A 5,838-nucleotide genomic window follows, 5' to 3' on the forward strand; every position below is an offset into this window, starting at 1 on the left:
GCGATACTATGATTTTCCACTAAAATCGACAAAAATATTTCAAATTTCTGTCAGTCAATTACTCAATTCCGTGGCATCAGCTTAACACTTCAGCCATCACATATGGCTCTTCGGGTTTCAACCAACTTAAAGACCACAACGAAAATGTTAAATATTTTTTGTTCACTTTTTAGTGGCATTTGCACTCCAAAAACCAAAGCTGATCTCTTGTGATGGACGGACAATAAGTGATTTTTATGGGAAACTATGAAAACCACTAATAGATTTGATTCGACGTGCTCTTTTTGGTAATAATCTGTACTGATTTATTTCGCAATCATTATATTATTTAGCAATACAAGCCGTAAGCTTCATGAGTTAAAGATGAGCTCATGACAATAAATTAGTCTCGTCTTGACTTAAACGCATAAAATTGTTTAAAAGTTGATATATGTAAAAATATTGGATGGATGAATAAATGACATCTTAATTTGAAATAAGGTGGCATCATTGTTTTAAAGCATTGCAACAATTTGACAGAAAATAATAGAATTTAGTTTTTGATACATTTAATATTGATAACTTTATTTACAATTAAAATATGTTACATGTAAAATTAAGTTTTTATTTTATTTGCTTATAAACCTACATTTTTGTGGAAAAATACTGTGGCAAATTGTCATTCAAGTTGCGCTCTCTCTTGCTAAAATTAACTTAAACATGCTCACATTCAAGAGTTGTCATACAAGCAAAATTTTTGAAGAATAAAGCGCGGTGCAGACTATCATTTTTGAATGCCAATCAAGTAACGCTCTATCTTGTTCAAATTTATTGTCATTCAAGCAAAATTTTCAAAGAATAGGGTTGTTTACGCACGCTGTAAGAGTATTTCGCAAGCTATAAGTGTGTTAGTGCAACCACGCAAAAATATGTTACGGAATGGCGAATGCAAATTTTTGGGTGACAGACTATCATTCAGAGCATGTTGACGAAAAGCTGAATGATGTGTTTTGGTGAGCATGTTGGTTGCGTGTCATTCAAAGATGCAGACTATCATTTTTGAGTATTATTCATAGATTTTCTCTCTTGAATGACAATCAAAAATGATAGTCTGCACAGCGCTTAAATCTATTTGCTCATATTTTTAGATAAGAACGTCAGCAATTAGAAGAGTTGCATTTTGTTCAAAATGCTGAGTTCCATAAATATTGTGTTAGAAAATGTGGCAATACTATTTTCGATATATAGTTAATACTGGACTCACACAAAAGTTTTGATTGCAATTTTTGCTGCCAAAGATTTTAAACTGACATCTGGTATCATTACCATTATTATTACCATTATTATTCCAATACATAGTTTTAGTTATCTGTTTTCCGCGTTGTATAAGTCCGATCGGGTCACGCTGGCTGGCGTTGAGATTTCGTACTAAAAAAATCTTTTGACAGTTGGGTGATTGGTTGACTAAGTTTTGTTTGACCGCGTCCATCAAAGATGGATACTATCAAAGAGGAAATACACCATATTTAACAGTGTAGAAATTTATGGGCCGAAGTTAAAATAATCGAAAACGCTTGAAGAAAACACAAGAATCTTTTAAGCAAAATATCTACACTATAGAAAGATATGTTCATTCCAACCTTTACCGCAACTATTAGAATCAGTGGCGTAACTACAGGGAAGCAACTGGAAGCAACGCTTTCGGGCCCCCGAATTTAGGGGGCCCCACTATAAATTTTTGTATTCATTGTATTTATTTTTAATAAATTCTCAAAAGTGGGACAAACGTTTTTTGTTGGAATAACTTCATATTGCATTTTATAAAAGATACGTAAATTTTAAATTTAAAGTACATAATATGTATGTACTTCAAATAAAATATTAAACCTATTTATAAAATAAAAAACTTTTTCTAAGAAAAATATGTGTCTTAATCGAGAGTTTATATGGAAGCTATATCTAGATTTAAACCCATTTAAAAATAATTTTGTACGTTGTCTTTTGCAAATATCAGTACTGTATACACCAAATTCCATTTGAATTTATTAAAAACGGAGAAACTTCATATCCGATTGTTAAGTTTATATCACAGCTATAAGAAATAGACGTCCAATTTCAATCAAATCAAATGGTGAACAGGGTCGGCTCCCGAAAAGTATGTGTGTAAAGTTTCATTCGAAGAGTTCAAAAGCTGAGAGAGTAGTTTGAACTGAAAAAGTATATATATATTGTACTGATATACATATACTTAATGATATTTCCGACGTTTCCTTTAATGCGTTACGAAAATCTTGACAAACCTTATATACCCTTTTCACATTTTTTCGTGTAAAGAGTATAAAAAGAGGGGCCCCTTAGTATGTTGATAGGGGCCCCTTAGTTAGAATTTGCTTACAGGCCTAAAAAATGTAGTTACGCCACTGATTAGAATCCATTAATAAAGGATAGTTATTACTAGATTCTAATAGTGACGCTGAAGGTTGAAATGAACATATATTTCTATACTCACAGCAACTCAGCAATCAAGACATTCCATTTTGATCAGATGACGAATAAACTGATACGCCTTGGAAAGTTGAAAATATATTCCCAAAATAATCAGGTATCAGACTTAAGATCAGATTAGAATTTCCTTCAATCAAACGTTTTTTACTTGCCTGAAAACTGGTATATTGGAACCATTTTTCGGTTAAGGGATACCAATTTTCTTTTTTTTATCAGTTAAAAAGCAGAGGAGGCACAGATAAGACTATACTACCATCTGAAAATCTACCATTATTTATCTACGAGTATTAACTGTATAGCTATGTATCTATGTAACAGTGTATTTTAAAAACATCTTTTAAATATTATTTCAAATAAAACTCAACAAAAATCTTATTTCTAAAATACTAATTTTATTACTAAAATTTATTTCAGAAGTAGCAAACAGCGAAGACAATGAATTAATGAGTCAAAGCTGTCTCTTGAAAGCTAAGACCCTGCAGCAGTTGACATCGCTACGCAATGTCACTGGTTATTAATAAAACAAAGTTGGAGAGATAATCACAGACACTTCAGCGTCATTGCTTAATTGATTTTAATAAATGTAGCAAATTGAGCCATTAATTACCTTGGCACCTTCACCGCAGAGATTCTTACCGATGCGCAACACATCCGCATACGTAAGAACGTAGCGACGTAGCGAATGAGAGTTTATGGATTTGCCAGCTGTGCACCGAAACTGAGCGTGTGAATCTAAACACGTTTGGCTTAAGTTACTTGGATTGAAAGATAAAAATACATTTTATTTACAACAAAATATTTTGTGTTGACTAAAACTCTTTGGATATTTCCCAAACTTCAACTGACTTACTGCTTGTCAATGCATCCCAAAACGGAAGTTAGAAATGTAAATATCATCAAAATAAGATTCTACGAAGAAATTATTTTTTTTTACTTGAGCTTGAAGTTAGTACGTCAAAGTCTAGTTTTTCTAGGATGTGTCATTCGGAAAATTTGCCACAATAGATCGTGTTTTTCCTAGAGCACGAATTTATTTTTAAAATGGCTCGAATTTTTTTATAAACTTAATAGCAAATATCTTAATAAAGTGCTTTATTGCAGAACCATTTAACGCTATTTGATCTGCGGCACATACCGGAACAATACTTACTTACTGCTGTCCTTCTCTCCTAAGTAGAGCATATCGCCACAGAATATGCTCTCAATATTTTTGTTCAAGAAGTGATGATTATTAACATTAAAATGCTCACCACTTTTAATTGGGTACTATCTTAAATTAGGACCTAAAATAGAAATAATCAATGTCCTACCTATGATCTACTATTGCATCGTTTTCAAAAAAAGAGAAGCTCTCTTTTCATTATAGAACATTACTCCACACGTTCTTATAGGAATAATCATCTCACCAAATAGTTTTTAAATTTTTTATAGTTGCTTATTCTTCCACATAATCTCTTTTTGATTTGGAAAAATTTGCCCAATTATGATTCAACTTCTTTTATACCTCTTAATAGTGCCCTGCATCAATATCTTCAAAACTCCCACTCACGACAGATACCACCACTTCATTAATGTCCCTCTTGACTAAGGGACCATTACCTAATGAGATTTGTTTTCGTTATGAAATGTTGCTTCACACATTTATAAGTGCAAACATCACCTTGGTTATGCCTATATATAGAATATAGATTCGGTTAGATTAGGTTTTACCGGCGATCCCTGGTGAATCTACTTACGCTTATTGGCCCATTGTGTTACCGTATATGTAGGAAAAACTCAGGGTTTAGAACCACCTAAAACCGTTGGCGAAGTCAAAACATATAGAATAAAAGGTGTTATAATTTTTGTAGTTATTTATTTTTCGAAATAATCTCTTCACTGACAGTGACTATAAACCCTTTATTTGACTAAGCAACTATTATCTCATGGGGTCTCGTTTCATTATGACATATAACTTTACACCTCGCTTCTTTCTCACCTGGTAAATATTTGTTCCTGAGATTATTGTAAAAAAACAACAACCGGACAATGACCCATCGTATGTATAGCTTTTGTCCTTTTTGCTATATAAAAATCTTAATATTCCCTTCCTGTATTCTTCGCATTCAAAAGAATATTTGCCATAAAAATTAAAAATTAAAGTAAATAAATTATTTCTACGGCCACTGCCAAGAAATCAATTACATTTTTTTTAATAAAATGTTTCACAAAAATGATTTAAGCCGATCAATTTCAACTCCACCGAATCGAATACACTTGCCAATCCATAATCTTCTTGTTAATCGCAGAACAAACAGAGAAAATGATTTAATTTATTATTTTTAAAGAGTCCAAAACTGAGTGACTTGCGACTTGCAAAAGGTGGACAGACATGTACGTCCATTATTAGACACAGCCAGAAGCGATCAATACATCATCGTTCGAGCGACTTAGAACCACAAAAAAGTGCAAAACAAATTCTGTAGATAAACTTTTTTTTATTTATTTTTGTTAATACTCATAATATACGAGCATTTTGTTGATATAAAAATAAATATAGGTTGACCTTGATATCTGCAAATCCCGGCTGGAGTCCAAAAGTAGCATGCAAACTATTTAATTTTAAGCTTTAAGTCATTTATCAAAATTAAATCTACTTGAGATTGGCGTCTCAGTTAATTTGAGCCCAACTCACCTAATCACCTAAATTGTCGTATGATAAAAATAATATCAATTATTCAAAAATAAATTAAAAACTCACCTCGTGGCGAAAAAACATTTAAATATTGAGCAAATGGAAGCGGTTGTGGTATATAACAACTAAAACCCTTGTAAAGAATGTTAAAGTGAAGACATAAACCCATAATTTGCACGTAAGAAATTGCCTAAATTCATCACTGCAGATTTCAGCTGTGGTGAAAAACAAAAAAAAAATTAAATAAGGGAATTCACATTTTAATTGTGCTTAAAAAGTGACAACAATATTTCGTGTTTTAATGAAATATTTGTTAAAAATATTTAAATATTACTTACGATACGCATTTTTGCATATAAAGTTTAATAAAACCAAAAATATTAGCATAATTTGAAATTTTAAAAGAAGGACCAAATATATATTTTTACAAAATATAATCGAAGCAATTCCTAAAAATTTCATATAATTAACAATTTTTGAATAGTAAACTAGATTGTTTTTTTTTAACGTTTTATTGAAATTGTTTTTTTTTTTTAAAAATATATCAAGGTACATCCACACCAAAGCGAACACATGCGAACGAAGAAACGAACATTTGCAGGTGTACGACGAAGCAAACGCGAACGAATCGATTTGTAGTGTTTATTAGTATTTAGCAGGATTTGCTTACATTTGCTAGG

The 5,838-nt window shown here is 31.5% G+C and overlaps 1 long non-coding RNA gene across 1 annotated transcript; it reads right to left on the minus strand.

Moving 5' to 3' along the window:
- Positions 1 to 5,002: 5,002 nt before the first annotated feature.
- Positions 5,003 to 5,536, minus strand: LOC119668744. Its single transcript, XR_005251531.1, has 3 exons — positions 5,497 to 5,536; positions 5,225 to 5,373; positions 5,003 to 5,166 (listed from the first exon to the last, which is right to left on the minus strand). It is a non-coding gene; the product is annotated as an uncharacterized LOC119668744 (long non-coding RNA).
- Positions 5,537 to 5,838: the final 302 nt, after the last annotated feature.

Source organism: Teleopsis dalmanni, chromosome 1 (assembly GCF_002237135.1).
Source record: "Teleopsis dalmanni isolate 2A chromosome 1, ASM223713v2, whole genome shotgun sequence".
In the NCBI taxonomy this organism is placed as follows: Eukaryota; Metazoa; Arthropoda; class Insecta; order Diptera; family Diopsidae; genus Teleopsis; species Teleopsis dalmanni.